At 28.1% G+C, this 11,361-nt stretch overlaps 1 long non-coding RNA gene across 1 annotated transcript; it reads right to left on the reverse strand.

Moving 5' to 3' along the window:
- Positions 1–2,069: 2,069 nt before the first annotated feature.
- On the reverse strand, positions 2,070–3,396 carry LOC110274312 (uncharacterized). The gene is made up of 2 exons (XR_002366249.2): positions 3,361–3,396; positions 2,070–2,279 (listed from the first exon to the last, which is right to left on the reverse strand). It is a non-coding gene; the product is annotated as an uncharacterized LOC110274312 (long non-coding RNA).
- Between the last annotated feature and the right edge of the window lie 7,965 nt (positions 3,397–11,361).

The raw sequence follows: 11,361 nt of genomic DNA on the forward strand, positions 1-11,361 counted from the left end.
TCGGTAGAAGAGGTAAAAAATTTACAAAAATCTCCCGAAGAAGAAAAAAAAGAAGAGGAGGGGAGGGTAGGGTGCTGCAGCAACGCCGGTTCACGGTTTAGATGAAGATGAAGAGGATGAGACTCAGAAGGGGGTAGTTTGGGAATTTTATGTAATTATTTAGGGTTTGGGTAATTTTGCTTGCGAAATCAATTTTTTATGGGTACAAATGGTAATTTTTATCTTCTATGGGTAGATATGTCAGCGTTTTCAACTTTTATGGGTAAAAATGGTAGTTTACTCTATTGAAATATAAATATACATTAAAAATAAATTAAATCACACATATATTTATACATAAATACATTAGTAACTAATTTTAGTAGTTAATTTTAATGTATAAAAAATATTTTTCTAAATTATTATAACAAAAATATTAGAGAATCATTAGAATTTACTTTTTTAGTCTAATAATTTAATCACTACCAAAAATAAGGGGTTTAGCCACGGAAAAATCCGTGGCTAAACTCCAAAAAACTGTGGCAATTATGCTTTCGCAACAAATGAACATTCGTGGCTAAAGAAGGCGACGCGTTTTTAATTAGCCACGGTTTTAACACCCGTGAAGACATTTTGTTAGCTACAACTTTAGCACGTTTAAACACATTCTTTTCCATAACAAAATAAAAGGATGCATGCCACACTTACCCGTGACAAAATTGACCAGGTCGCTTTTCTATCACACTTTTTTCTTGGCTAACGATAAAAGTTAAATTAAAAAAATATCATAATAAAAATGCTCTTTAATATAAAATTACATCATGTAATATTAAAAAAATTAATCACATTCCTATACGTATTATTCATAGTATAAAAATATAAAATTAACAAATACTTAGTATTGAAAAGCAAATATCCTAGATTAATGGATTTAATGTTAAAAAAAATCTAAATAAAACTATTACAAAATAAATATCAAACTTTGCCAAAATGATACAAAAATAATGAATTTATCAAGCTCTCCATACATGCAAAAATATTTTCAGGTAAATAGCAAAAAATACATATAACTTTAGCCACTAAATTATACCCCACTGAATTATACACCCCGTCCATACTCGAGTTGCTTTGTGTATTTCAATCAAATTGCTAAGCAAGATAGAGATCAAGAATTAAGCAAAAAAAATTAAATAGATCATGATTTGACTCCTTCGAAAATGATAAAAAGAATTAAGGTACAATACTTACTTCTCGGATGTAATTTGCAGCTGCATTGCGACCTTCAATTGTCAGTTGTATAACATCTTTTAAAATACCAATTGGTAATTTAGAATCTATCTACAATAAGTAACAAAAGAAAGAATGCATATTGGAATAAAAAAAAGACTAAAATTAACTTTCATTGTTGACTAAAAGAAATATAAAAAACAAAATGATGCCATGAAAATCTTCTTCGCGATTCGTGTTTTTATCGATAGAATCCGATTCCACCAATTTTGCTTGTTTCTTTGGCGACTCAAACTGACAGTGCTCAAACGGCAAATCATGTTCCCTGCTCTTTCACAAAACATCCGATGTGATCGTACCTAGAATCTAAACAGGAATGTCTTGAGCGAAACGGATTTGCTCTCACTACAAGAAAAAGGCGTATTTGTAACAAAAAATATTGTTACAAAACGTCGATATTTTGACACAAAAATTTTTTGTAACAAAAAAATGGTCCATTGCAGTAAGTCCCGTTACAAAAAGTTTTTGTAACGAAAAATGGAACTGTTACAATTCAATACCATATTTTGTAACAATTTTTTCTGATACAAAAAACCAGAAGTCGTTACAAAAGTGGTAACAAATTTTGATCTTGAAGGTATTTTTCGTGACAGTCAATTTTTTTCCTATCAAAAAAATTTGTTACAAAATGTAACATGATTTGGTAACATTTTTTCTCTTTAGTTACGAAAGCAAATAAATTATTTTGTAACAACTTTTTTTTATTACAAATTACATGCATAATTTACTAAATTATTTTTTAAATTAACTAATATATTAACGCTTTTAATAAGCAAGTTACATGTATATAATATGCAAAAACATACATAAGTCAAACAAGATCCTTTTAGCTAAAATTGTCATGAAACAAAATAACATTAGCTAGTGAGTACATTGATTAGTTCAACCAAAACATAAAAGTTCTAACATAAAAGTTCAACCAAAACATAAAAGTTCTAACATAGATTAGTGTCTCTATGCATCAAAACATTCTTGAGCCCTCAAGGTAGCATATGGTCACCATTTCAGCACTCCTATAAATAAGAAAAACCGAAACCAAAAAGTTAGAAACAAGATATAACAATATCTATAATTTTTTCACTAAGTTTTATCCAAACTGTTTAGAAAAATTTCGGCAGAACCTCCCCTAAAACTTGGATATTTCCACTGTCTACAGTTTCAACAAACACAACCAATTCACAACTTGCACCCTTTCAAACAACACAATACAGTTTAATTGAGCAACCAAATAGGACAACAACCAAATAGTGAATAACAAAACCCGAAGCTTCCAGCTTCCAACAACCAAAACAATGAAGCACTTAGCCAGATAATCAATCAATTGAGCTTAGCAACAGTTGAAAACCAAAAGCAATCAAATACCAACTCAATCAATTAATTGAATTAAAGATGAATATTGAAAACAGCTTAAAATAAATTCCGACAGTATTTTAGCAGTAAATTTGCCTATTTCACAATTTCAATCAATCAATTCAAATTCTATATGAATTCTTTGACAGTTAAAAACACAAAAAATCATAATGAATTCATAGGAATGAAGTAAATAAGCCAATTCCAGCAAGAAAACATGAGGAAACAATTGAAACCAATCCAACCAGCAAGAAGCAGAGCAGCACTTAGCAGAACAGCAATCAATGGCCCATCATACAGCACCAAAAACAGTAAAATGAACAAAGGTAATGGATTTAGGCAGCATTCTATTCATTGAAGTCAATAACCATTACACTTGCAAGCGGCAGGGGCATAGCAGTTTATCCATTAATTCAACAGAAAATCAATCAAGTCAAACTAAATGATTTCAGCAACAGATTTATCAATAAAACCAATCTCAGTTCAGCAACCATCATCTATTCCAACACAAACAATAATAACTCAGCAGCATTTCCTTTCTCATTGAATTTAACAATCATTCAATAAGCAAGCAATGAGGGGGAAAAATCAGCAGCAACCAACAACAAGTATAGAGCAGCAATAACAACTTAATGTGAGAAATTATTCAACAACAAATGCACACACAAATACAATGATTACTTAAATGACTCATTAAATGACTCATCATGCTTATCCACATAAGTCTGCAGTGAAACCACTTACCGTTTCACTTAAGAGGCTTGTATCAGCAGCTTTTTTATCAACTTCTTTCTCAGTCTCCCTTTCAGGCTCACTGTCAGTATTGGTAAGAGGTGGAAGTGCTGAAGCACCAAACATAGCTTCGTCATGAGCAGCTTGGATTTGTTCTTCCCTTCTTGCCTTGATAAGAAAATGGATTCGATCTATGTTTAGTCTTCCATACATAGATGATGCATGTATGTTAACAAGGAACAAAACTGACTATTCATGAATATAAGAAGAGGAATATACCTCTATTTTATAATACTATAAAATCTGGCCAATTTGCTTGACCAAGGAAGCATCATCTTCAGCCACTGCAGATAGGTAGACAAATACAATCAGTTTAATTAAGTTTCAGGCTTCAAGCCAAACCCCAAACTATTACTCATTATCATTTATAAGAAAAAATATCATTGGCATTCAATAATTAAAAGAATCACCATGACTAAGCAATGAACAATTAAAATGAACCTAAGATTTCCTCGTCAACAATGCAAAAACTGAAAGTTTACCCAATAAAACATAAGTACTACAATATTACTAGCTACCAGTCCATATTACCACCCTTACAAGCTCCCCCACTTTCATAATTTCTTAAATCAACAACCAAACCTAGACATAAACACAACCACAGTGGCACAGATATTGTGAACAGAAACACCAATTCTCCCTGCTGATTCGCTAATGACAGCACACTCCTTCAAAGTATCATATATTCCCTCTATACTATCATCTTTCATATATATGAGGAAGCAACTACTTAACTGTCAAGCATATAAAGATAGCTAATTAAATCAGGTCTCCAATGATCAGTTCACCAATAGTGGGAAAAAATAAAACACAGGATCACAAAAAGACAGAGAAAACCTTACTTGGCGTTGGCTCCTTTTTGCATGGGTAAGTGGGGCGCAGATTTTTCTTAAGCTGGGTGCACTTCCACCAATTCTTTGTTTGCTTCCAACAATGGATGCTATGCTCTAACTATTTCTAACACTATGAAAAAGCTGCTATAGGAAAAACATAAGACGAATTAAAATAAGAAAAAAGAATAGCTGTAAAGGAAGAACAGACGAAATGAACCAGAAACTAGAAACCAGCAACCAAGCGACGCACAACAACTAGGGAACGACAACGCCGAGAACTACCGGGGAAGAAGAACAGCCGAAATGAACTAGACCAGTAGAGGCAAAGGTCCAGGGACCAGAGGAGCAGAGGAGTAGCACAAGCAGAAGTAGTTTCAGTAATTCAACAAAACAAAACAAAACAAAACAAAACAGAAGCAGTTTCAGTAATTCAACAGAACAACCAGCAAGGCAGCAACAATGAAATAAACAAATCAACAACCAGCAGCAATCCATCAAATAGCTTACCGTACTAAAGTTCAAAACTGAATCAAGGAATAGCTTACCATACTAAAGAGGTGCGACTAAATCGAGCAACCACAATAACAACACTTGCTACAACAATGGAACGGCTCAGAGCAAGGGGACAGCAACAGAATGATGGCTCCGATGGTGACGTTCGACGGAGCAACTCACGATAAACAATCCCTGGCACAAACAATCTCAGCAACAACTCTTATAGTAACCAGGATTTTGACTGACAATGAGAAAAAACAAGAACAGGGCTAAAGCTTACCAAGGAGATGGCGGCTCCAACGGTGGCAAAACGGCGACAGAGCACAGCTCCTTGAATGGCAGGAGAAGAGGCTCACAGCGGCGGTGACAAGTGGTGATGAGGGTGACGATGGCAGGCTCGCAGCAGACGCGACGCCTCTTCCTCTCTCTAGTTGGTTCTCTCTCAGCGTGGCGCTCTTCCTCTCGATGGTGATGCACACCTGCGACTCCATGGATGGCGACGGAGCTTCGGCGGCACCGCCCCCAACTCGTGACAGTGGCGGCGACGGTTGGACAGAACTCCCATTCCTCGCGCAGCTCTCTCTCTCGACGTCATCTCCCTCTCGCGCGAACTCTCCTCTCGATGGAACTGACGGCGATGGCGACCCAATAGTGACGTTGACGGCTCGGTGGCCCCAGTGGCGACGACGAGGCTCGGCGGCCCCAGTGGTGACGGCAACTAGGCTCAGTGGCGGTGACGCGTGATGGCGGTGCAGACAGCTCCTCCCCCGACGTTCTCTTCCTCTCTCTTGGATCCCCCTCTGCTCTCATCCCTTTCCTTATTTCCATTTCTCCTTTCTTTCTATTTCAGAGTGTGTGTCTGTTGTGCTGCTGAAGGGAAAAGGTGAGAATAGTGTTGAGGTGTGGGGGGAGGTTGCAAGGCGGTTAGGGTTAGGTTAAAGGGGTTAGGATTTGTTTGTTTAAAAATGATTTAGAAATTTAGGTAAAATCAAATGAGAAATTAGCGTTAGGGTTAGTTTACTACTAAAACTTTAAATTATAACTAAAAAAATATTTTGTTTAAATGACTTATTATTTAATTTTTAAAAGAATTTTAAACTCAAAATATCATTAATTTGACTTAAATATTTTTAGTAAAATAAATTTTTGAATATAAAATCTTAAATAATATAATAAATCATAAATAACTCATTATGTTAGTTTTCAAAAATTCAAAGTCTTACATTTAATATGTTAGAATAAAATTTTTTATTAGTTGCAAAAAAATCTTTGAATTTTGTGACAAATTAATAACTTGTTACAAAAATATTGTATTTTGTGACAAATTAATTTTTTGTTACAAAATATTTAGACCTTTTGAAATAAATAGATATTTTGTTACAAAATATTTTAAATTTTTGCAACAATATAATCTTTTGTTACAAAACATTATAATATTTTGCAACAAAATAACAGTTCGATACGAAAGCCAACATAATTTGTAATAAAAGAAATTACGTTGTTACAAAATATTGAAATGTTTTGTAACAAATTTTCTTGTTGTTACAAAAATATTCTTATTTTGTAACAATAACTAATTATTGTTACCAAAAAATCATAATTTGTAACAATTTTAAATTTGATACAAATTTTTTGTTACAAATGTTTCATTTTCTTGTAGTGTCTAAATGTTAGCTGGCTTTATCTGAGTGCAAGAGCTAAGAAATTACAATTTGGAAAAACTGGAAAAAATGTTTAGCGACAGGGTTAGCTGCATGTTATCAAACTTGAATCAATTGCAGGAGCTAGTAAAATTTAATTTTAATAAAAAATATCAAATTATAAAATTTATAACTTTAAACTATATTTCAAAAATTTCACGTACTAATTAGAATTTAGAATTTTTACTAGTTGAATTTAAAAAAAAAAAAAAAATAAACTCCCATAAAATTAATTTTAATTTATTTTTAAAATTAAATTAATAAAATATAGGTATAAAACTAATATTCTGAATTTTAAAAGTTAGAATTCTGTTTATTAATATTGCCATAAATTAATAGTGAGTAATTAAATAATGAGTAATTAAATTAGTTATTATTTCAATCAATTATAATTAATATTTTTTACTTTCTAAAATTAGTTAGAGCTATTTTATCAAAGATAAATATGTATTTTTTTATATTTTTTTAATACTCTTTTTATAATTTTAACATTCATTTTCAATTGAATCATTATCACTAAAGTCTTTGAATTAATGCATACAATCAAATTGGAGACCGAAACTGCATTTGACCAAAAAGAACATGTACAGAAAAATGTTACAACTAAAAAAAATAAATATTAAAATTGTATATATACAATTTAGTCTCTTTGGTTACATTATAATATGATTTTTATACAAATAATGAATAACATAACTACATTAAAAATTACTGTTAAATCAAAGAGGAGGAAGTAATCAAATCAGCGCATAGTTAGTACTAAGTAAAAAAACATATGATTTAGAGATATGGCTGAATTTAAGAATTATATGACATTGAAAAAATTGCACATCATCAACAACATCTAAAATCAAACTATTAGCATACTTTATTAATTTTTCAGTGGCAGCACTTAAAAGAAGGGAAAAGAAATCAACAATTGAAGATTGAAAAAGTTTGCACCCTAATAAATTAAATTTACCTTAGGTTAATATTTAAATTTGGAAAAAGTATAAACTGCATAAAAATCATTAAAAAACTTCACTAAATTTTGCCACGAAAATATAAGATGTTGCAAGTGGTTACCACGATCATATAAATTTATCATTATTTTTAGTTTATAAGTATCTTTCCATTGATAACATCTGTATTTCTGGCAATGAATAATATATTTTACTCTATAATTTTAAATATTAATTATTAAATAATAATAAAAAATAATAAATTCTGATAATTTCTTAATAGTTTTTTAATTATATATTAAACCAGCAGCGGCCACACATACTCATAGAATCATAGACATGAAAAATTAAATTGTAGCTGCATAATTTAGTTTTGGCCAACAGAAATGTCATAAAATAACTTTTAAAAAAAATCAATAAAAAAATATATAAATAATTATCTCTTAAACAAAGAACATTACCCAATTCAAACAAAATATTTTTAAAATAGTAAAAAATTATGACCTTAGTCTTAGTTATACTTTTAAAGTGTTGTTACAATTTTATAACTACAAGAGTCATCATAATCAATTAATCATAGTCACTATAAATACATAACTAAGTTCTTAACAAGTCATATTAGAACAACAAAATAATGTCATTTTGAAAGAAAATAATTCTCTTAGAATAATATATTTTTGTGACATATTTATCTTATAATAAAATTTTTATTAAAAACTAATTTGTTCTTTAAAATTTTTATTAAAATTTGTATTTGATAAAATTATATAATAGATGCAATTGAACACATATCAGTATTTGGTAAATATAGTGATATTCTTTGGTTAAAAAATAATAACTTTTTGTTAAATATATTAAATATTGGTTTTAAAATGTTAATTGATTTTTAATAGAAAAGTTTACAATATTAAAATAGTTATAAAAATGATTATCTAAATAAATTCTCTAAAATTGATAATAACATTTCAATTAAATAATTTTTGTTGTAAATAGGCTTTATATTAAATAGGAGTGTATATGAGTCGGGTGAAACCGGATTTGTTTTAACTCAAACCCGATCCTAAATATATATACACCAGGTTTATTTTTTAGACTCTAACTCGACTCTATACCTGATAAAATCTAAATATTTTCGGACCACAATTATACCCGGTAAAAATTGGGCTTTTAAAGCATTAACAATAATTTATAAAAAAACTTATTTATGATACACTTATTTATAAGAAAGAAACTTGTTATCGAGAAGTTGATATCCGTATTTGATCTTGAATTTGTCCATAAATTCTAATTTGATGCTTCTTTGATCTATTTTCTAATACAACAAGCTAATTGTGATTAAAAATAAAACAATAAGCTTATAATCAATGACAGACCCAAAAAATTTTAGGAATAGAGACAAAAATATATACATTAAAATAAATTTTGTTGAATATTATTAATTATATGAAGATATAAAAATAAAAAAATTAATGAACACTTTTATTTTTAAAATACTATTCATTATATATAATTTATAAAAATATTTTTTATTTCTAAAACTTCAACATAAAATATTTTAATTAAATTATAGATAATTTGTTACTTAACTAACTTTTTTATACACATTTAATAATAAAAGACTAATTCAATTAGCACATTAACAACTAATGATATACTAGTATTTATAATTTAAAACTAGAATTATATATAAATACTAAAAAAATTAAATATGTATATAAAAGTATGTTTATATAAAATAATAAAACCTTAATTTACAATTTTTTCTTTCTTTCTTTTTAAAATAATTAATTTTTTTATATATTTTTTAATTTAATTTTGATATAATATTAGATGAAAGATTTTGTTCATCTGTTTAATTATGTATTGTAATTAAAATATTTTATCATTACTATTTTCAAAAATAGAAAATATATTCTAAATTAGTAAATTAATTAATTTATTTTAAAATTTTATATACAATACAGGTATATATAATAAAACAAAAAATAAAAAACAAGTAATAAAGATAAATAAATAGAGAATAAAATAAAATATATAAAGTCATGAAGAGAATAAAATATTAGATTAATACCTAAACCATAATTATTTGAATTAAAATTTGCAATTATTTGCAATTAAAAATATCAAAACGAGAAACAATGAAATTGAAAAATACATAAAGTCATAAAAAATTATATAAAAAAATATCGAGAATTTGAAATTTATCTTTTAATAAATAAAAGATGCCTATTAGATAAGAAATAAAAAAAATTGTTAAAAATAAAAAAATAAAAAAATAACGGTACAAAAACTAAATTTATTAAATTAAATAATAGTTAAAATTATAAAAAAATAAAAAAATGAATTTAGGACTTTAACCAATTAAATTTAATTTATTTATAATAAAATTATTTAAAATTGAAATGAAGACATATTAAAAATAGAGAAAATAAGTGTAGTTGAGTGTAATTAATATACCCGTTAACAAGGGGGCATCTAGTGTACAGATGCATTTGTAAAGATTTTTGTCTTTTATGGTTATTTGTTGATTTTAAAAGCGTATCACTAAAAGTGTCGCTTAAAGAGAAAGTGTTACCCTATATCGTTAACTTGGCTCTGATACCAATTTTTATTTTTCAAAATTATTAACTCTTCATATTTTGCTTCAAATAAGTTTATGATTTGTATAGATTTGGTTGGTGGTACTTTATAATTTGTAATTTCATAATCAAAAGTATCTACTATTACTAATTCTGATTTCATTTTTATAGTTTTTTTTTTCAATCTTGTTTTAGTTTATAATATTCTTTTTTGCATTGATTATCGTATATAAAATCTTTTATCTGTTTGTCTTTTTCTTTAATATAATTTTTCAAGTCCTCCAAAACTTTTTTTATTTCTACACTTTCTGTTGTTTCTAAATATCTTTTTAATTTTTCAACTTCATTCTCCATTTTTTCTTTCAACATCTTTAATTCTTTTAAGTCATAATATGGTGTTTCAGGCATTTATAAATTTTTTAAGTTTAGCTCCAACTTGTTTATATTTGTTCTTATTTCTATCCTTTTTATTATAAGGTCATTAATTTCGAACTGAAGATTATTTAATTCCCTTTTATACTCCTTTATTTTACTCTTTAAATTCTTCGTTCTTTTTCTTTTTATTTTGTTTTCTGGTCTTTCAATCTTTGTATATACTTCATTATTTATCTTAGAATTTTTGCAAATTCTATCATCGATTCATCACTATTTTCTAGAGATTCTATTAATTTTTCTAACTCTTCAACTTCTCCTTTCAATTTGTCATAGATTATTTTTAGAGCTTCAAATGCTCTTTGATTTATTTCAGAAAACTGTAAATAATTCAACCGATTTTCTCTTTCAAAGAGCTATTGTTTCTTGTCTTGATAGGTTACATATATTTTCTCTTTATTTATTGTCATAACTTAGTGTTTAGATTTAATTCTGTTTTTAGAACAGCCTGTTTTTCGTTATCTAATAAGGCAGATAATCTATAATAATCAGATTCTTCCGTTAATTCTAAACTTTCTAAATAATTCATAACTATAAGATTAAGATAAAGGCGTACCTTTCTGGAGAAAAACTTTCTTTATTTAGAATATTTTACATAAGATGTTTTTATCTCCAGAGGGATAAACTTAAAGGGCTATTAATTTTGGATTCTCTTATTTGAAAATTTGATGAAACTAATTTTCCTGATGGTTCTTTTAGTAAAAGAACTGGGTTTTCAATAACTTTATATTTTGGTATTTCTGTTTTTACAATTTTCTGAAATAATTCATCGACATAAATTCTTTCTCTGTTTTTAAATATTATACTATAATGGCTATTTGTTAAAGCATAATTTATTGCATATGTAATTGAAAATGGTTCCTAACCTTCTGCTTTCTATTGTTTGATCCCTTCTACAATTGCCTAAGCAACCTATTTATAATGGTTGGGTCTGATGGACAATTCCCATCCTTACCCTTCTTATGACGTCATT

The sequence above is a fragment of the Arachis duranensis genome, chromosome 8, assembly GCF_000817695.3.
Source record: "Arachis duranensis cultivar V14167 chromosome 8, aradu.V14167.gnm2.J7QH, whole genome shotgun sequence".
NCBI classification, from domain to species: Eukaryota; Viridiplantae; Streptophyta; class Magnoliopsida; order Fabales; family Fabaceae; genus Arachis; species Arachis duranensis.